This window comes from Oryctolagus cuniculus, chromosome 8 (assembly GCF_051225735.1).
Source record: "Oryctolagus cuniculus isolate XC-2025 breed Fujian yellow rabbit chromosome 8, ASM5122573v1, whole genome shotgun sequence".
NCBI lineage: Eukaryota > Metazoa > Chordata > Mammalia > Lagomorpha > Leporidae > Oryctolagus > Oryctolagus cuniculus.
The window spans coordinates 13,137,239-13,159,602 of NC_142874.1; the positions used below are offsets into that span (position 1 = coordinate 13,137,239).

A 22,364-nucleotide genomic window follows, 5' to 3' on the forward strand; every position below is an offset into this window, starting at 1 on the left:
CTTAACTTCCTTCTATCAACATTTCTGAATCTGATTTTTTGAGGCTGCATATAATGGAATCAAGCTTTCTTGCTTTTACTACCCTGTTGATATCTACTTTTAATTGATATTTTCACATCATTTGCATTTATTCTAATTATTGATGTGTTAGGACTTACATCTGTCATTTATTTTGTTTGTCTTTATGCTTTTATTTTCTGTTTTACTTTTTTACTTTCCTGTTGTTTATTTGTACATTTTTTAGAGCCTCATTTTTTTTTTTTTTTTTTTTTGGACAGGCAGAGTGGACAGTGAGAGGGAGAGATAGAGAGAAAGGTCTTCCTTTCATTGGTTCACTCCCCAAATGGCTGCTACGGCCGGCGCTTCGCTGATCTGAAGCCAGGAGCCAGATGCTTCTCCTGGTCTCCCATGTGGGTGCAGGACCCAAGCACTTGGGCCATCCTCCACTGCCTTTCCGGGCTACAGCAGAGAGCTGGACTGGAAGAGGAGCAAACGGGACAGAATCTGACGCCCCAGCTGGGACTAGGACCTGGTGTGATGGCGCCGCAGGTGGAGGATTAGCCTAGTGAGCCGTGGCGCCGGCCTAGAACCTCATTTTTATAACTTTAATAGAAAGTTTTTTTTCTGGGCATTACATAATATATACATGATTGAGTCTAATGTTATCATCATTTACTTGTTTGAGGAAAGAAATATAACCCTCTTTACCTAAATTTATGTTCCCCAGTTAGTAGCATTTTTTTTTGTCTTAAATATTTCCTCTTTATATATTTTGAACCACATCAGTTGGTGTCATCATTTCTCATGAAATACACTTAGGAATGCATACAGGAAGTAGAAAAGCCTGTGGTGCCTATCTATAATATCATACTTTTTTATTGTTGTTGTTCTTGTCTGTCCAACTGATCTTGCAATTCAGGAGAAGAGGCAGAAGTAAAAACCCTTTGTCTTTGTCGGAAAAGCAGTGCATACATTCAAACCACTCTTGATGTTAACAAATAACAAGAAACTCAGTGTCCTAAACCAATGAGCATTTATTATTTCATAGTTCTGGAGTCCAGATGTACAAGGATCTCACTGGACTAAAATTATTAGGTGTTAGAAGTCTTATTTGTAGAGATGCTAGAGAAAAAATCGATTGCCTTCTCTTTTCCAGTTTCTGACACCTGCCTGCTGTGGGGAGCAATTCGGACTATACTGTTACTGGAATTAAGACTTATTCTATGCATCTGCTCTCCCACAATATGGCGCTGGGAGAGAAGAAAGAGGCTTCTACACAGCTGCCTCCAGTTCAGCCAATAAACTGTAGGACTTGCTCCTGATTGGAGAGCAGCGTGCTCGGCGTGTGGGCAGCCGAGTTAGGATTGGCGGAGGAGGACTATAAAGGAGGAGAGAGACGGCATGCACCAGGAACATCTAAGAGGAACATCTGAGGGAACACCTGTGCAGCCCCCGAGAGAGCCGGCCGGCGGTGTGCCGCTCCCCTGCGGAAGTGGGGAATGTGGCCAGGGGGAACTGCCCTTCCATGGAGGTGGAAGGGACAGTAGCCAACCCGGGAAGAACCAGCAGCAAACCCGGGGAGGGCCGAGCAGACGAAAGAACAGCGCAGGGTCCTGTGTCGTTCCTCCACGAAGAGGGGGAGCGACATAATGGTGCCGTGACTCGGATATGAAGCCTAGGCAGGGTTTAGTGTCGTTCCCCCATGAAGACGGGGAGCGACAGCCTGCCTGCCTGCCTTCTTGGTTTTTTCCTAACAGCCGGTTGAGTCTTTCTCACATCCAGTGCCTCATGCTGACTCTTCTCCTACCCTATCTGACATGTCAGGGTACTTGTGTTTACACTGGGCTCAGCTGCATTACCCAGGGTATTATTTCATGCTCTGCTGATTACCAGGCTTATGTGAAGTGTGGCTGGATACAGATTAAGAAAGACTAAGTAGACTTGATATACAGCAGTGTAGTCTGTATAAATTAAAATAAACCATCAACAAAACTCAGAGCAGGAGTGGGTGTTTGCTGCAGCCGTTAAGATGCTGTTTGGGATGCCTACATTCCATATTGGAGTACCTGGTTTGAATCCCACTTCCACAACTTCTACTCCAGTTTCCTGCTGGTGTGTATTCTTGCAGGTAATGGCCAAGTATTTGGGTCCTTGCCAGCAATATGGGAGACTGAATGGTCTTCAGGTTCTTGCTTTAGCCGGGTCTTTCCTTAGGATTAACACAATTGAAGAGCAAACGAACTTATGGGAGCTCTCTCTTTCTCTCTGTCCCCCATCACTATACACACACTGTGCTTTGTCTTTCAAATAAATAAATAGCTTTAAAAAAAACTATAGTAAAGCAAGAAGTGATTATGGGGCAATATCAAGAGATCTCACAAATATATAACAGGTGCCCTGGGAAAAGAAAAGAGACAAAGTGGGAAAAGATCAACTAAAGTGTTCATGACTTAGAATTTGCCAATTTTTGAAGTATAGTATACTACAGATACTACAACCCCTGAGACCCTAGGAACCACACACACACACACACAACACACACACACATATACACACTATACCATACCATACCACACCTATACAACTCATGAATTACTAAAGTAATCAAGAAATTCTGGTTGGTAGGGATAGGAAGAAAACACTGCACACATAGACACCAAGTACAAATTACACAAGAATTCTAATCAGAAACAATGGAAGCCTAGAGAAAATGCAGTGACATAGTTGAGATACTGAGGGAAACACACATGCCCACTGTAGATTTTAATAGCTAGCAATGGAGTTTTTCAGACAAATGAACATAGAGGGAAATTGCTACAAAAGATGTGCCTACAAGAATGTTAAGATTGTCATCAGATAGAAGGAAAAAGATAGCTGGAAGAAATCTGGATCTACACACACACAAATGAAATGCACGAGAAATGGTACAGGTGAAAGTGAATAAGGGAGTTGGAGTCGCAGCTCAGTGAGTTAAGCCACCAGCTGCAGCCCAGCATCCTGTGGTGGAAAGCCAGCCCAGGTCCTGGCTACTTAGCTTCTGACCCAGCTGCCTGCTAATGTGCCTGAGAAAGTGGGAGGAGATGGTTCAATGACTTGGGCCTCTGCCGCCCATGTTGGAGACCTGCGTAGTTCCTGGATCCTGGCTTCCACCTGGCTTGACCTAGCTATTGTGACCAATTAGATGAGAAAAAACAGATGGAAAGATTCTCTCTCTCTCTCTCTCTCTCTCTCTCTCAGTCTTGTCTCTCCCTCCCTCTGTTGCTCTGTCATTCAAATAAATAAATAAATAAATAAATAAATAAATAAATCCTTTTTAAAAAAATGTGACTATGGACAACAACATTAGCTTACTTTTATCACTCTAAATGATAATGATTAACTGAAATCTAAAGTACTGATACTGCATTATAAGCTTTATAACAAATGGGAAGGAAAATTTGTGTCAACCATAGCACATAAGAAGCAGATTATGGAAGGATGAGCTATGCATGAAGTTGTCAGGTGAAGACAACATATGCAAAAAAGACGCATATTTTAGACGCAAGTGTAACCCATAAAAAACTGTAAATCTAATGTGTAATAAATTGTGAATGGAGAAAGAATCACAAGCAATTGGGTTTTGGAATCCATCTGCAAGAAGGCAGGAAAAGTGGAAAAATACAAATAAATAGAGACTAGAAAACAGTACATTCAAAATCAATCATCAACATCACTGTAAGTGTATGTAAATGGTCTAACCCCCCAAATCAGAGGTCAAAATATCATCAGGCTGAATAACAAGGAAATACTCAGATAAGTGTTTTCAACAAGGCACACCATTTAAATATAATGACAAAGCAAAGGTTAAAGGATGTAAAAACATACTACTGGGTTAATGTTGGAAACTATATTTCAGAATAAGGAAAATTACAAATGTTTGCAAAGAGGGACATTACGTATTGATGAAGTCAACTGAAAACACAGCAGTTTTTTAAAAAAATATATTTATTTTATTTATTTGAAAGAGTTACAAAGAGAGGTAGAGCCAAAGAGGTAGAGAGGTAGAGAGAGAGAGAGAGGTCTTCCATCTGCTGGTTCACTCCCCAAATGACCACAATGGCCAGAGCTGAGCTGATCCGAAGCCAGGAGCCAGGAGCCAGGAGCTTTTTCCATGTCTCCCACGAAGATGCAGGGGCCCAAGGATTTGAGCCTTCTTCTACCACTTTCCCAGGCCATAGCAGAGAGCTGAATCGGAAGTGGAGTGGCTGGGACTTGAACCAGCGCCCATATGGGATGCTGGCACTGCAGGCGGTGGCTTTAATCCACTGCGCCACAGTGCCGGCCCCAACACAGCAGTTTTAAATGCATGTTCACTTACTGTGAAAGCTTCAAAACACAAAGGAGAGCAGATATGCATTTACATTTGGATACTTGAACAATCTTGTCTCAAGCTGATAGAAGAAGTAGTCACAGAATCAGTAAGGGTAACTTTAAACACCATCATGATACTTGATCAAACTGACATTGAACAAAAATTATATGTTGCAGTATCAGCAAACACAATTTGATCTACTGAGCCGCGTTACACACTACAAGAAATGGACATGTTTTTGGATGGGTGCCGCAAAACCACACTGTCTTAATTCATTTTTTGCTGCTGTAATAATATACAAATTGGGTAGTTCGTAATGAACAGCGACTGTTGGCTCATGGGTCTATAGAAGCCAGCATCTGGCATGGGCCTTCTTCCTAAGAAATCATGGCAGAAGGACCAAAGACCAAAAGATATCAAGGGACAGAACTTGCAACCCTAAGCCCCTTTATAAATTACACTAATTGGTTTGTAAGAATGGACCAAGATGTAAACACCTCCCCATGGGCCCCATCTACTAACAAAGTTGAATTATGGGTTAAATTCTCTACACATACTTTTCTAAAGGACACATTGAAACCATAGCACCCAGTGAACTATTTTTATCCTTACTAAATATAGAGGCAGTTTCTGTTTGCCATGAGGGTGCAATGCGGTTTATAAAAAACTCATTGAATGTGTTGGAATAGCCATCAAAGACAAGAGATGAAGGAATAAACAAGGGTTAAACAAGGAGAGAATGGGTGCAGGAGAAAACAAGGAATGTTCTCCTCCACCTAAATGGTGTTTTTCTGACTATGAGGCATATTTTATGTTTGAATATTAGTTCCATTGATCACTTCAACTTGTCTAGATCTACCACATTCTTCAAGTTGTGATTCAAACATCTGTGTTTTCAAGAAGACATTTGTGAACAAAAGCAAGGAAGGAACTCTGAGCTACTGTACTTCTTTTAGCACTATTGCTTAAATTGTACATTAGTTTACTGTTGGTATCAGTAATAACCTCTAAGTATAAACACCTTATAAATAGGGAATGAGAAAGAGTGCTGGAATTCCTATGTAGGCATTTTCAAAATTGTATTACTATCATTAGCCTTTTACATTGTTTTTAGTTCCTGAAATATTTAATTTGTAAATTTATTTGTTCTCTAATTCATACAGCAGTTTTCCGAAGTACAGAATAGTACAAAAGGATTCTCTGTAATGAAAACAATTATTAATAGTATAACTTAACATTGGTAATGATCTCTTCATCAAAACTACAGTTAGAAAATAGAATTTAGGTACTTTGCAAGCATTGCCTGTGATGTTTGTATTCTCTTTCAATATTTGCATATGTTATGCCTTATTAGATGCCTTTTTCATGCATTTAAATATAATGAATGCAGGCTCCTTTTATAAAGTTGGTTAACCTCAAATTTCTGTTTCATTTTTGTACTCCATTTCTTTTTTTTCATTATTTTTTATAGATTTATTTACGTATTTGACAGGCAAAGTTACAGAGAGGTGAAAGCAGAGAGAGACAGAGAAGTGTCTTTCATCTGCTGGTTCACTCCCCAGGTGGCTGCAATGGCCAGAGCTGTGCCAATCCAAAGCTAGGAGCTTGGAGCTTCTTCTGGGTCTCCCATGGGGGTGCAGGGACTAGGGCCATCTCCACTGCTTTCCCAGGCCATACTCGAGAGCTGGATTGGAAGTGCAGCAGTCAGTACTCGAACCACTACTAATGCGAGTTTTGTTTGTTATTTCTTTGTATTTTAATTTATACAGACTACACTGGTGTATATCAAGTCTACTTAGTCTTTCTTAATCTGTATCCAGCCACACTTCACATAAGCCTGGTAATCAGCAGAGCATGAAATAATACCCTGGGTAATGCAGCTGAGCCCAGTGTAAACACAAGCACCCTGACATGTCAGATAGGGTAGCAGAGTCAGTGTGAGGCACTGGATGTGAGAGACTCAACTGGCTGTCATGAATCCTATGCATTCCAATATTAATACATCCATCTTGCTTTAAAAATCCGTATCTATGTGTACAATATTTATATATGAAGTGAACATGAAAATATTGCAAATTGTTACATCTATGTGTGTTCATTGAAGTATTTTTTAAATTATTTGAACTGTTTAAAGAGAAATTGCAAACAAAACCTAGTAACTTAAATAAGTAAAATTAACATTTCTAGACAGACCTACACCCACAGATTGGGTAATATGAAGAGTATTTAGGTAAATTAAGAACAAAATTATGGGGAGCCAAGATGGTGGAATAGTGAGGGCGCGCACCGATAGTCCGGGAAAATTTAGTTTAATAAAAGGGGAGTTACAGTAGCCGCAGAAAAAAGAACCAGGAAAATATTGCAGGGGAAACCCTTCTGGATGAATCGGAGGACCTACTGGGAGAACAAGGTTGCCCACCACGTGGAAGCCAAGTCGCGGGACCGAGCCGCGGAAGCCCCAGGGTCTGCGCACCAGTGCTCGAAGGGGAGTGCATGCCACACAGACAACAGCGGGGAGACTTGGGACGCTCAGGGCACCGAGTCCACACATCGGCGCTGGAAGGGGAGGTGAGCTCAATAACCCGAGACATTGGTGGGGAAACGGGGGTCAGAATCTAGAGGGGGGCCAGAAAGTGCAGCAAACTCACTACCGGAAAGAAGGAAAAAAAAGCTTCGGGGTTTCTCTTCCCCCTAACCTTGCAAAGGTTACAAGGCTGCAAGGCTTGAAGAATTCCCAAGAGACAAAGAGCAGGCCTCCTCTCTGGATTTACATATCAATGGGGGAGAGCTAAGGAACTGAGTCACTACAATTCAGTAGCCTAGGCAACCCAGTGGGAGTCCAGAGGAGCCAAAGACTGGAAGCGAAATACCATCAATTCTGCACGGCCATGCCATGCGGTGTTACTTACCCCCTGAATAAATAAAATACATAAATAAATAAAAAGAGAGAGATTTACCAGGCATAACCTGAGGGTGTCACCTTTGCACACCCTTAACCAGGAAGAACCAGGCAGAGCTCTCAGGCCGCACCCATCTCAAGCCTCCAAGGCTCCTCCAACAGCAGGCAGTCCACTTAACACGGACACAGTATATATAAAAAAAAAAAACGCACAGTGATGCAAGAAGAATTAACTATGCCGAGTAACAAACACAGAAATAGAGGGAGCAAGATCAACGATGACACTATGATGCCTCCAAATAAACAAAACACCCAAAGCCAAGATTATGAAGATGATGAGATAGAAGAAATGCAAGATACGGATTTCAAAAAATTTATGATAAGAACATTTAGAAGTTTTCAAAAGCAAATCCTTGAACTACAGAAATCCTTAATGGACAAGATTGAAAATCTCTCTCATGAAAATGAAATTTTAAGGAAGAGTCAAAATGAAACTCAGAAACTAGTAGAACAGGAAAGTGTTATAGTGAAGAGAAATCAAAATGAAATGAAGAGCTCAATAGATCAAATGACAAACACATTAGAAAGCCTTAAAAACAGAATGGGTGAAGCAGAAGAGAGAATATCGGACTTAGAAGATAGAGCACAGGAAAACATACAGTCAAACCAAAGAAAAGAAGAGGAAATTAGAAATCTAAAAAATATTGTTGGGAACCTACAGGATACTATTAAAAAAACCAACATTCGAGTTCTAGGAGTTCCTGAAGGCATGGAGAAAGAGGATTGGAAGGCCTTTTTAGTGAGATACTAGCAGAGAACTTTCCAGGTTTGGAGAAGGAAAGAGATATCCTAGTACAGGAAGCTCATAGAACCCCCAATAAACATGACCAAAAGAGATCCTCACCACGACACGTGGTAATTAAACTTACCACAGTGAAACATAAAGAAAAGATCCTAAAATGTGCAAGAGAGAAACGTCAGATTACTCTCAGAGGATCTCCAATCAGACTCACAGCAGACTTCTCATCAGAAACCCTACAGGCTAGGAGGGAATGGCGAGACATAGCACAGGTGCTAAGAGAGAAAAATTGCCAGCCCAGAATATTATATCCTGCCAAGCTCTCATTTGTGAATGAAGGTGAAATAAAGACCTTTCATAGCAAACAGAAATTGAAAGACTTTGTGGCCACTCGTCCGGCCCTGCAAAAGATACTTAAAGATGTGCTACACTCAGAAACACAGAAACACGGCCATCAATATGAAAGAAGGGAAAGGAAGAACACCTACCAGTAAAAGAGCATGGGAAGCTCAAAGCATATACTAGAAAATATTTCCGGGAAAATGGCAGGGCAAAGTCACTACGTATCAATAGTCACATTGAACATTAATGGTCTGAATTCTTCAGTTAAAAGACACCGTTTGGCTGACTGGCTCACAGAACACAACCCAACTATTTGTTGCCTACAAGAAACACATCTCTCTAACAAAGAGGCATGCAGACTGAAAGTGAAAGGTTGGAAAAAGATATTCCATGCCAACAGAAACAAAAAAAAAAAGCAGGTGTAGCCATATTAATATCAGACAAAATAAACTTTAATACAAAAACTGTTAAGAGAGACAAAGAGGGACACTATATAATGATTAAGGGTTCAATTCAACAGGAAGATGTAACTATTATAAATGTATATGCACCTAATTACAGGGCACCGGTCTATTTAAAAGATATGTTAAGGGACTTAAAGGGAGACTTAGATTCCAATACAATAGTACTGGGGGACTTCAATACTCCACTCTCAGAAATAGACAGATCATCCGGACAGAAGATCAACAAGGAAACAGCAGATTTAATTGACACTATTGCCCAAATGGATCTAACAGATATCTACAGAACTTTCAACCCTACATCTACAGACTTCACATTCTTCTCAGCAGTGCATGGAACCTTCTCTAGGATTGATCACATACTAGGCCATAAAGCAAGTCTCAGCAAATTTAAAAGAATTAGAATCATACCATGCAGCTTCTCAGACCACAGCGGAATGAAGCTGGAAATTAGCAACTCAGGAAACCCCAGAAAGTATGCAAACACATGGAGACGGAACAATATGCTCCTGAATGAACACTGGGTCATTCAAGAAATCAAAAGAGAAATCAAAAACTTTCTGGAAGTAAATGAGAATAACAACACAACATATCAAAACTTATGGGATACAGCAAAAGCAGTATTGAGAGGCAAGTTTATAGCAATAGGTGCCTATATCAAGAAATTCGAAAGGCACCAAATAAATGAGCTTTCAGCGCACCTCAAGGACCTAGAAAAACTGCAGCAAACCAAACCCAAATCTAGTAGGAGAAGAGAAATAATTAAAACCAGAGAAGAAATTAACAGGATTGAATCCAAAAAAAAAACATTACAAAAAATCAGCCAAGCGAGAAGCTGGTTTTTTGAAAAAATAAACAAAATTGACACCCCATTGGCCCAACTAACTAAAAAAAGAAGAGAAAGACCCAAATCAATAAAATCAGAGATGAAAAAGGAAACGTAACAACAGACACCACAGAAATAAAAAGAATCATCAGAAATTACTACAAGGACCTGTATGCCAGCAAACAGGAAAACCTATTAGAAATGGATAGATTCCTGGACACATGCAATCTACCAAAATTGAACCATGAAGACATAGAAAACCTAAATAGACCCATAACTGAAACAGAAATTGAAACAGTAATAAAGGCCCTCCCAACAAAGAAAATCCCAGGACCAGATGGATTCACTGCTGAATTCTACCAGACATTTAAAGAAGAACTAACTCCAATTCTTCTCAAACTATTCAGAACAATCGAAGAAGAGGGAATCCTCCCAAATTCTTTCTATGAAGCCAGCATCACCTTAATCCCTAAGCCAGAGAAAGATGCAGCACTGAAAGAGAATTAGAGACCAATATCCCTGATGAACATAGACGCAAAAATCCTCAATAAAATTCTGGCCAATAGAGTACAACAACACATCAGGAAAATCATCCACCCAGACCAAGTGGGATTCATCCCTGGTATGCAGGGATGGTTCAACATTCGCAAATCAATCAATGTGATTCACCACATTAACAGACTGTAGAAGAAAAACCATATGATTATCTCAATTGATGCAGAGAAAGCATTTGATAAAATTCAACACCCTTTCATGATGAAAACTCTAAGCAAATTGGGTATAGAAGGAACATTCCTCAATATAATCAAAGCAATTTATAAAAAACCCACAGCCAGCATCCTATTGAATGGGGAAAAGTTGGAAGCATTTCCACTGAAATCTGGCACCAGGCAGGGATGCCCACTCTCACCACTGCTATTTAACATAGTTCTGGAAGTTTTAGCCAGAGCCATCAGACAAGAAAAAGAAATCAAAGGAATACAAATCAAGAAGGAAGAAGTCAAACTATCCCTCTTTTCAGATGATATGATTCTGTACTTAGAGGATCCAAAGAACTCTACTAAGAGACTATTGGAACTCATAGAGGAGTTTGGCAAAGTGGCAGGATATAAAATCAATGCACAAAAATCAACAGCCTTTGTATACACAAGCAATGCCATGACTGAGAAAGAACTGCTAAGATCAATCCCATTCACAATAGCTACAAAAACAATCAAATACCGTGGAATAAACTTAACCAAGGACGTTAAAGATCTCTACGATGAAAATTACAAAACCTTAAAGAAAGAAATAGAAGAGGATACCAAGAAATGGAAAAATCTTCCATGCTCATGGATTGGAAGAATCAACATCATCAAAATGTCCATTCTCCCAAAAGCAATTTATAGATTCAATGCAATGCCAATCAAGATACCAAAGACCTTCTTCTCAGATCTAGAAAAAATGATGCTGAAATTCATATGGAGGCACAAGAGACCTCGAATAGCTAAAGCAATCTTGTACAACAAAAACAAAGCCAGAGGCATCACAATACCAGATTTCAGGACATACTACAGGGCAGTTGTAATCAAAACAGCATGGTACTGGTACAGAAACAGATGGATAGACCAATGGAACAGAATTGAAACACCAGAAATCAACCCAAACATCTACAGCCAACTTATATTTGATCAAGGATCCAAAACTAATTCCTGGAGCAAGGACAGTCTATTCAATAAATGGTGCTGGGAAAACTGGATTTCCACGTGCAGAAGCATGAAGCAAGACCCCTACCTTACACCTTACACAAAAATCCACTCAACATGGATTAAAGACCTAAATCTACGTCCTGACACCATTAAGTTATTAGAGAACATTGGAGAAACCCTTCAAGATATTGGCACAGGCAAAGAATTTCTGGAAAAGACCCTGGAGGTGCAGGCAGTCAAAGCCAAAATCAACTATTGGGATTGCATCAAATTGAGAAGTTTCTGTACTGCAAAAGAAACAGTCAGGAGAGTGAAGAGACAACCGACAGAATGGGAAAAAATATTTGCAAACTATGCAACAGATAAAGGGTTAATAACCAGAATCTACAAAGAGATCAAGAAACTCCACAAAAACAAAACCAACAACCCACTTAAGAGATGGGCCAAGGACTTCAATATACATTTTTCAAAAGAGGAAATCCAAATGGCCAACAGGCACATGAAAAAATGTTCAAGGTCACTAGCAATCAGGGAAATGCAAATCAAAACCACAATGAGGTTTCACCTCACCCCGGTTAGAATGGCTCACATACAGAAGTCTACCAACAACAGATGCTGGCGAGGATGTGGGGAAAAAGGGACACTAACCCACTGTTGGTGGGAATGCAAACTGGTCAAGCCACTATGGAAATCAGTCTGGAGATTCCTCAGAAACCTGAATATAACCCTACCGTTCGACCCAGCCATCCCACTCCTTGGAATTTACCCAAAGGAGTTTAAATTGACAAACAAAAAAGCGGTCTGCACCCTAATGTATATTGCAGCACAATTCACAATAGCCAAGACCTGGAACCAACCTAAATGCCCATCAACGGTAGACTGGATAAAGAAATTATGGGATATGTATTCTTTAGAATACTATACCGCAGTAAGAAACAACGAAATCCAGTCATTTGCAACAAAATGGAGGAATCTGGAACACATCATGCTGAGTGAAGTAAGCCAGTCCCAAAGGGACAAATACCATATGTTCTCCCTGATCGGTGACAACTGACTGAACACCAAAAAGGAAACCTCCTGAAGTGAAATGGACACTATGAGAAATGGTGACTTGATCAGCATAGCCCTGACTGTTAATGGACAACTTAATACATTATCCCTCTTAGTATTTTTTTTGTCTGTTCTACTTAATATGACTGGTTTAATTCTGTAATTATCACACAGTTATTCTTAAGTGTTGAAAATTAACTGAAATGTGATCCCTGTTAAACATAAGAGTGGGAATAAGAGAGGGAAGAGATGTATAATTTGGGGCATGCTCGGGCTGACTTGCCCCAAATGGTAGAGTTGGAAACATACCAGGGGAGTCCAGTTCAATCCCATCAAGGTGGCATGTGCCAATGCCATCTCACTATTCCAAGTGATCAATTTCAGTTCACAATTGATCATAATGAAAGGACTAAGAGTCAAAGGGAGCACATAAACAAGTCTAGTACCTGCTAACACTAACCAATAGAATAAATAAGGGGGAGAGTGATCCAACATGGGAAGTGAGATACTCAGCAGACTCATAGAATGGCGGATGTCCTAAATAGCACTCTGGCCTCAGAATCAGCCCTAAAGGCACTCGGATCTGGCTGAAAAGCCCATGAGAGTATTTCAGGCATGGAAAGCCAAGACACTCTGGCAAAAAGATCTCTGTGAGTGAGATCCCAGTGGAAAGAACAGGTCTTCAAAGAGGGAGGTACCTTTCTCTGAAGGGAGGAGAGAACCTCCACTTTGACTATGACCGTGTCTAAACAAGATAAGAGTAGGAGAACTCGGGGGGCTTCCATAGCCTTGGAAACTCATGACTGGAGCATAGGGAGATTACTGATGCCATAAACAGGAGTGTCAATTTGTAAAGTCAACAACAGGAGTCACTGTGCACTTACTCCTCATGTAGGATCTCTGTCCTTAATGTGCTGTACATTGAGGCTTAATGCTATAACAAGTACTCAAACAGTATATTTCACTTTGTGTTTCTATGGGGGTGCAAACTGTTGAAATCTTTACTTAATGTACACTAAACTGATCTTCTGTAAAAAAAAAAAAAAGAAATTATCAATTCCCAACTTGACTTTCACTGGGATTAAACATGACAATAGGTCTGATCTGATTTCATCATCATTTAAAAAAAATCATCTATTATTTTTCACTTTATGTTTCTGTGTGGGAGCAAACTGTTGAAATCCTTACTTAAGGTATACTAAGCTGATCTTCTATATATTAAGATAATCGAAAATGAATCTTGATGTGAATGGAAGGGGAGAGGGAGTGGGAAAGGGGAGGGTTGTGGGTGGGAGGGACGGTATGGGGGGGAAGCCATTGTAATCCATAAGTCGTACTTTGGAAATTTATATTCATTAAATAAAAGATAAAAAAAAGAACAAAATTATGAGCATATTAAATGAGATATAGTAGATGAGCTACAGCAGTATTCCAACTAAATGATTGAAAGACTAAAAGAAAGCCTGGTATAAGGTAGTAGTAAAAGAAAATGACATGAAAAGCACTTCAGAGAAGTAGAAAAATGTTTGGAGGACAATCTACGCATTTAATAAATTAAATAATAATGATTAATATAAGTTGTACTCAGATTTGAAAACAGCAATCTTCAAAATGAACAGACCAAATTGATTAATTTATGTAATTAAGAAAAGTACAGGGACTGATGCTGTGTCATAGCAGGTACAGCCGACGCCTGTAGTGCCGGCATCCCACATGGGCGCTGGTTCCAGTCCCAGCTGCTCCACTTTTGATCCAGTTCCCTGCTAATGGCTTGAGAAAAGCTGTGGAAGATGGACCAAGTCTTTGGCCTCTGTCACACACATGGAGACCTGGAAGAAGCTCCTGGTTCCTGGCTTCAGCTTGACCCAGACCTGGCTGTTGTGACCATCTAGGGGAATGAACCAGAGATCTATCTCTATTTGTCATTCTCTCTTTCTCTCTCTCTCTCTCTCTCTCTCTCTCTAACGATGTCTTTCAAGTAATTAAAAATATATTTTAAAAAGAACATAATAACATTTTTAGAAAGTCAGAAACTTTTAATTAGGTTAAGGAAATATATTCTGCACATTCACACAGGGTTTATTGAAATTTTCTATAAATACTCATACCTTCCATGATCTAAGTTTCCATTAAAATTTTGGAAATTCTTTGTCATTAATTCTTTTTTTAAAAAAAGATTTATTTATTTATTTGAAAGTCAGAGTTGTCCAGCGCCATGGCTCACTTGGCTAATCCTCTGCCTGCGGCACCGGCAACCTGGGTTCTAGTCCCAGTTGGGGCGCTGGATTCTGTCTCCTGGTTACTCCTCTTCCAGTCCAGCTCTCTGCTGTGGCCCAGGAGTGCAGTGGAGGATGGCCCAAGTCCTTGGGCCCTGCACCTGCATGTGAGACCAGGAGGAGGCACCTGGCTCCTGGCTTCAGATCGGCACAGTTCCCACCGTGGTGGCCATTTGGTGGGTGAACCAATGGAAGAGGAAGATCTTTCTCTCTGTCTCTCTCTCACTGTCTAACTCTGCCTGTCCAAAAAAAAAAAAAAAGCCAGAGTTAAACAGAGAGAGGAGAGTCAGGGAGAGAGAGAGAGAGAGAGAGAGAGAGAGAGAGGTCTTCCATCTGCTGGTTGACTCCACAATTGGCCATAATAGCTAGAGCTGCGCGAATCCAAAGCCAGGAGTCAGGAGCTTCCCACAGGTCTCCCAAGTGGGGTCTCCCACGTGGGTCTTGGGAGGACTGGGGCCATCTTCTATTTCTTTACCAAGCTATAGCAGAGAGCTGGATTGGAAGTGGAGCAGCCCAGTCTTGAACCAGTGCCCATATGGGATGCCAGCACTTCAGGCTAGGGTGTTAGCCCACTGCACCATAGCACCGGCCCCTGTCATTAATTCTTAAAATATTTCTTTTCTCTTCTTTTGCTCCTTTAGTTCTGGGAATCCAAGTACACAAATAAGAGATCATGTTATCTCATTCACACACATGCACACTATTTATATTAATTTTTAAATTGATAGCTGTATCTATCCCATATATGTTTGAGTTGGCTGATTGTCCCCATGCCACCTTTTACTGTACATTTCATTTCTGAAATTTGTTCATTTCTTTTTTATGGTTTATATTTTCCTGCTGAGGTTTCCCTCCTCATCACCCATTCAGTCTATCTTTTCCTATAAATCCTTTACATAACAATAGGCACTGAGCTCATTATAGATGATAAAAGGGCAATTTCATCAATAACATATAAAATAAATATGTACTCATGTGCCTATCAGAGCACCAGTATACAAGGTGACTGTTAATAGACCTGAGGAGACACTGCAGCACAGTAATAGCAGGAGGCTTCATTATCACTCTTTCAACAACAGACAAATCGCTGAAAAAATCAATAAAGAAACATTGGAGTTGAACTAACTTTAGATCAGAGGCATCAAATAAGCACTCACAGAAGCTTCCATCTAACAGAAGCAGAACACACATTCTTCTCAAGAGTGACAAGCATTATTCAAAACAGAGAATATGCTGGGCTACAAAATAACTTAATAAACGTGTGTTTGAAATCATATCAAGTTTCCTTCTTGATAATCATAGTGTAAAACTAGAAATCAATAATAGGGGGAGTTTTGGAAAAATCAGAATTATGTGGGCAATAAAAAATGTGCTCTTAAACAACCAATGGACTAAAGGAGAACATAAAAGAAATAAAACTGGCCTGAGGCTAACAAGCATGGTACCACAGTATAGCAAAGTTTATGAGATGCACCAAAAAAAACAAAAACAAAAACAAAAACAAAACAGCTTAATAGGGAGCTTTACAGGGGAAACCATCTACATCAAAAAAGAGTATCAAGTAAACAACTTCAAGTTCTACTTCAAGGAACTAAAAAAAGAGCAACATGCTAAACCCAAAGCTATTAGAAGGAAGAAAATTCAAAAGATCAAAGCAGAAATAAAAAAAAGAGAACAAAAGTAATGATAGGAAATATTTTTCAAAAATTGGAATCTTTTAGAAGATGAATAAAATTGACTGTCACTTAATGAGTCTAAAAACAAAAAGAAGGCATAAATAGAATCAGAAGTGGAAGAGGAGACATTACAACTGATAGCTAAGAATACAAAGGGTCATACGAGAGTACTATGGGAAACTTAGAACAAATGGATAAATTCCTTTAAATATGCAATCTATCAAGAATAAATAATGAAAAAAGAAATTTTGACAAAAAATAAAAAGAATGAATCAGAAATAAAAAAAAAATCCCATCAAAGAAAAGCTCAGTACCAGTTGGCTTCACTACTGAAATCTAGCAAACACTTAAAAATACCAATTCTTCCCAAATTTTTCCAAAAAATGTTCTGATTATTGGGGAATGCAACATTATAACCTGACAAAGAAAAATTAGTACTCAAAGAGTAAATTGAGGAAAAGAGATTAAGAGTGAATGCCTACGTGTTGTGGTTTCCTTCTGGATAGGTCTCATGGGACTTTATCAAAAAACTAATAAGAGGAGACGTGTCATGGTGCAGTGGGTTAAGCCACCACCTATGACACCCACATACCATATAAGCTGCTCCACTTCCTATCCAGCTCCCTGCTCATGGCCTTGGAAAGCAGTGGAAGATGGCCCAATCGCTTCAGCCCCTGGCATGGAGGATCCAGATGGGGTTCCAAGCTCCTGGCTTTGATCTCATCCAGCTCTGCTGTTGTGACCATTTGAGGAGTGAGCTGGTGGCTGGAGGTTGACTCTGTAATGCTGCCTTTCACAGGCATCAATAAATCCTTTAAAAAACTATGATAATTCTCAAGGAGATGCATGTAAAACATACTCTCCTATGACATAACTGTTCAACTGCTCCAAGAACTACAAACCTGTAAATTAATATGTATCTTAGATTTGAACTTCTAATCAAAGAAACCGAATGAATCTATTTCATAATTCAGAATATACCAAAAAAGTAAGAAAAACAAAAGGCAAATAATCACTCTCCAAGATCAAATACTAGAAAGGGGCACCCAGAGAGCAAATAGAGGCTAACAGGTCATTCAGAGGTGTAGAAGATTAGATTCAGAGAAATAAGTATTAAATGTAACAAAACAAATGTATCTATGCTCAGTAAAATACTCAGTCTACAAATTAAATGGGGTCAATGTGCCCCAGGCTTTTAATGAATGCATGTACCACCATTGAATTGTCCTAATGAAATTGCAGTCAAGGATAATGTGAAAAAAATTACACGTTTCAGATAGAAAGTGCAGGTGTCTCATTGTAGGTTAGTGTTGAACTTAGCATCAATTTTACATCAATAATTAAAATGAGACAAATTATATACTATATCCAAATATAACCCAAATCTACTTAATTAAATTTAACAATCATTTATAGAAACATCTCTGAATAAGAATAGAAGAAAACTAATAAAATAGTGGAGCCTTCAAGCCATTAGTGAAATGCTGAAATAATTGTCAGCCAATGGTCACTGTCACCATTAAGTAGGATGTGTTGATCAGAGGCAGGGGTCTCTTTTTAGAAGCAGAAGATAGCATCAGTATTACACCAATATGAGGTGTGCATGTGGCCTAGTGGTTGTTAGGACACCCACATCCCACATCTGAGTACCTGAGTTTGCGTCCCAGCTTTAATTCTGACCAGTTCCTGGTAATACGTACCCTGGGAGGCACTGATGTAACTGATTGTGTCCCTACTACTCAGGTGGGAAATCTGGATTGTGTTCCGAGCTCCTGTCTTAGCCTGCCTGACCCCAGTTGTTGCAGGCATTTAGGGATGTTCTCAGAGGAAGAGAATGCAGAATAAACAGTTGAGTATGCATATTTACTAAAGACTATTTAGCTTGTGAAAATTGTGCTTATTCATTAATTTTGTTTATTTGAAAAGAGGGATGGAGAGAGAGAGGGGAGAGGAGAGGGAAGAGAAGCGAGAAGAGTGGTGAGAGACTACAGGAGAGAGGAGCAAAGAGAGAGTTGCCTTTCCTGGCTCACTCTCCAAAGGCTCATGAACAGCTAGGGCTGGGCCAAGCCTCGGCTAGGCAGAAGCCAGGAGTCAGGAATTCCTGTCAGTGCGGGTCCTCCATGTTGAAGGCAGGGACCCATTTCTCCAGCCATCTACACTACCTCCCATAACGTCTATTAGCAGGAAGCTGGGATTGGGAGTAGAGCTGGGACTGGAACTCAGGCACTGGGATGTGGACATCCCAGGTCTTGTCTTACCAAGTTTGCAAAACACAAGTTCCTAGGTTTGTGCTTCATCCCTTATCGTGGCATAAATTTCACACATTTCCATTCTTTATAATTTACAGTGTAGGTTTGTTTTGTTACCATTTCTTCATTTGCTTTATTATATTTCCCTTATAATTTTGCATATCAAATTTGAGAAACCCAAAAAGAAATTATCATGAGGTCCTATGATTTTATTTTGAAGTTAATTCTAGCTTAGATATATTTTAAGATTTAAAAAATGATGTAGTTCTTTTAGTTATGTATTATCTGGCTCATTTGATTGATTAATAAGAAATAAGTGGTATATTAAGCATTATGATTTTAGTCACTTCTGTTTAATACTGAATTCCAAGTACCTAGGGAACATTCAAGAGTTATGTATTTCAATTTAAGTTCTGCAAGTCGGGCATTTTATATGAGTATCTAAAGATATTTTTAAATTAAAAGACTATAAAAAGTAAAATGCCATCATAATATCTAAAAAAGATACTGTAAGGGATAAAGAAGGACATCTTATATTAATGAACTCAATGTATCAAAAATACTGTAACTCTATTATACTTATTTAACAATGGCTCAAAAATACAAATAAAAAACTAACAGAAGTGAAAAACAAATAGACAAATATCAAAAACAGTTGGTGATTTAATGCTTTCCTTTAAGTAACTGGCATAATATTTAAACAGGAAAGTAGTAGGAATTCAAATATTTAAACAATAGTATCAACTGACCAGCTAATGCATAACTCTTCAATTGTTAGATCCACATAGCACCTCGTTGCCAATTCCGTTACTCCTATTCCAAGCTCCAGGAGTTCCTGGAAAGTTAAAATCATCTTTATCATACATGCTCAGAATCCACATGCTCTATCTCAGCTGACACTTCAGTGCTCTTTGTAAATATGCATACTCAGCTGTTTACTCTGCATTCTCTTCCTCAGAGAGCATCCCTAAATGTTGTCTATGCAACCTGAGCTAGAACTTTGCAAGACTGTGTTTCAATATCTAATGTAAATACTGAGGGAAGACACTATGTACCTCCTCAAATTAAAAGCTTAGCCACCTTTGCTTCTGATTTTTATCAGAAAAAGAACTTTTTCCAACCATTCCTGTTCTTGTTTCCTACATTTTACCTCATCAAACATTCACCCACATATTCTATCCCTTATGTTTTGATTGCTATGTACAAAATTATCTTAACTAATAAAATCACTTTCTGAAATTTGCTGTTATTCTTAATTTCTTTAAGTTAGCCACAGTTTTTTCCCAAATGATCTCTATTTCTTAACCGCACACTTTTTTATTCCATTAATAAATTTTGTGACTCCTTTCTAATAAATCAACAATTATTTCACAATCTGTATTACAAGCTCTTTTTCTCAGTTCACATTTTATACTCCTTTAATAGGATCTGTGGTAATCGTGAAATTCCCCTTTCCAAGGTAGGTACAATATGACTTTTTTGTGTGGTTTGTTGACCACACTTTCTCTCTCTCTCTTTGGAAGCTATAAATTCCTCTCCCATTTTCTTAACATAAAATACTCATCAAAATGATTCTTAGAATCATTCTTCTATTTTAAGTCACCATACACCAACTTTTAGCCAATCTCTGTAATCTATGTATGAATTTGTAAATGCATATTGAATATTTCCATGGATACTTCATCCATGTTCCAAATTTTAGTATTTCATAGGCAAACTAACTTTTTCTCTATTTTTACTGTCAATTTCTCTGTCCTCACTAAATACAATGTCTCTTTTCTAAAATGATCTCTTTTATTGAAAACCAAGTGACAGAGAGAAAGAGAGGAAAGGGAAGGAGAGAAAGTGATCTTCCATTCATTGGTCCCCTTCCCAAATGGAAAACTTGAAGGGGGGGAGCAGGCCAAAGCCAGAAGCTAGGAACTCCATCCTAGTCTCACACATGGCTGGCATGAGCTCTAGCACTTGTGCCATCATATGCTGCCTTCCCAGGCATGTTAACAAGAAGTTGGATCTGCAACCGAGCAGCTGAGATCCAAAGCTGTGCTCCAGTAGGGTATTCCAGCATCACAAACAGCAGCTTACCCCTCTACCATGCCTTTCACGAGGTTACAACCTTTAATATCTTAAGGCTGCCCTTAACCATGTGTCTCTCCCCTAGCTCTCGCCTGTAAGTCCAAATTACTTTAATTCGAACATCTCTCTCTCTTAAACAACCATGAAGACCTGTAGGGGCCTTCTTCCTAAGCACAAATGCCTCGGATTTTATTAAGGCCTTACAAATAACATTTCATTACATTCCTTCAGGACACTGATTTATCCCCCTTTGTCTTGGCCTTCTGTGCTGGCTCACACTCATCTCTAAATGAGTATTTTTGTTATTTTTGCTTGTTGAAATCTACTCATTTCTTGGAGTTGGCTTTAAGAACTATCTTCCCTTAGGATTCTTTCTAATCATTTTTCCATGAGTGTGGCCTGTCACTCTTTCCCATAATATCTGTGCTCTTATTTAATGATCTGCTCAGCTATATATTCTTCTAAAAATAGTTATTTACTGGCCAGCGCCGCGGCTCACTAGGCTAATCCTCCGCCTGCAGCACCGGCAACCCGGGTTCTAGTCCAGGTTGGGGAGCCGGATTCTGTCCCGGTTGCTCCTCTTCCAGTCCAGCTCTCTGCTATGGCCCGGGAAGGCAGTGGAGGATGGCCCAGGTCCTTGGGCCCTGCACCCGCATGGGAGACCAGGAGGAGACACCTGGCTCCTGGCTTCGAATCGGCACAGCGCACCAGCCATAGCGGCCACTTTGGAGGGTGAACCAATGGAAAAGGAAGACCTTTATCTCTGCCTCTCCTCTCTCTAACTCTGCCTGTCAAAAAAAGTTATTTACTTATTTATTTGAAAGGCAGACTTACAGAGAGAGGGAGAGACAGAGAGATAGATGGATCTTCCATTTTCTAGTTCACTCTCCAAAGAGACATAATAGCCAATACTGGATCAGGCTGCAGTCAGGAGACTGGAACTCCATCCTGGTTTCCCTTGTGGGTGGCAAGGACACATGGGTGTCTTGGGTGCTTGGGTGCCTTAGGTGTTTGGGTGCCATGTGGTTGGTAGTGGACCCTCCTCCACTGATCTCCCAGGTACATTAACAGGGAGCTGGATTGGAAGTGGAACAAGTAAGACACATCCGGGGCCCATATTGGGATGCTGGCATTGCAGGTGGTAGCTTAACTCTGTGCCACAATGTTGGCCCACCTATATATCCCATTTCTTTTCTTTTCTTTTTTCAATTTATTTATTTGAAAGGCAGAGTTGGAGAGAGAGTATGAGAGAGAAAGAGAGAGAGAGAGAGAATCAAGCGAGAGAGATCTTCCATCCACTGGTTCACTCCCCAAATGCTCCCAAATGGTCGTAATGACCAGGGATGGTCCAGGCAAAAGCTAGGAGCCTGGAATTTCTGCTGGGTCTCCCACATGGGTGCAGCGACGCAAGCACTTGGGCCATCTTCCACTGCTTTCCCAGGCCATTTTCAGGAAACTGGATCAGAAGTGGAGCAGCCGGCTCTCAGACTGGTGCCCATATTGGATTTTGGTGCTGTAGAGGACCATTTAACCTGCCCCATCATATATTTTATAAATAACAAACATTGGATTTCCAGAGATAGCATTGCAAGAGGACATTTGTTATAAAATTTTCCTTACCCAGCTTACATTTTCCATTGCAACTCTCTTTGAGTTAACCACTGCAGTCCT

At 39.8% G+C, this 22,364-nt stretch overlaps 1 protein-coding gene across 6 annotated transcripts in view; it reads left to right on the plus strand.

The window, feature by feature from the left end:
* Window positions 1–22,364, plus strand: part of LOC108176049 (uncharacterized) — a 384,299-nt gene that overhangs the window by 81,316 nt on the left and 280,619 nt on the right. For 4 of the 6 annotated variants that reach the window (XR_016211580.1, XR_016211586.1, XR_016211587.1 and 1 more), the window contains one exon: window positions 1,157–5,763. The exons of the other annotated variants lie outside the window; for them this stretch is intronic. The gene's annotated coding sequence lies outside the window, so the exon portion shown is untranslated. Of the gene's footprint in view, window positions 1–1,156; window positions 5,764–22,364 lie in introns of those variants that run through there. 6 annotated transcript variants of the gene reach the window in all.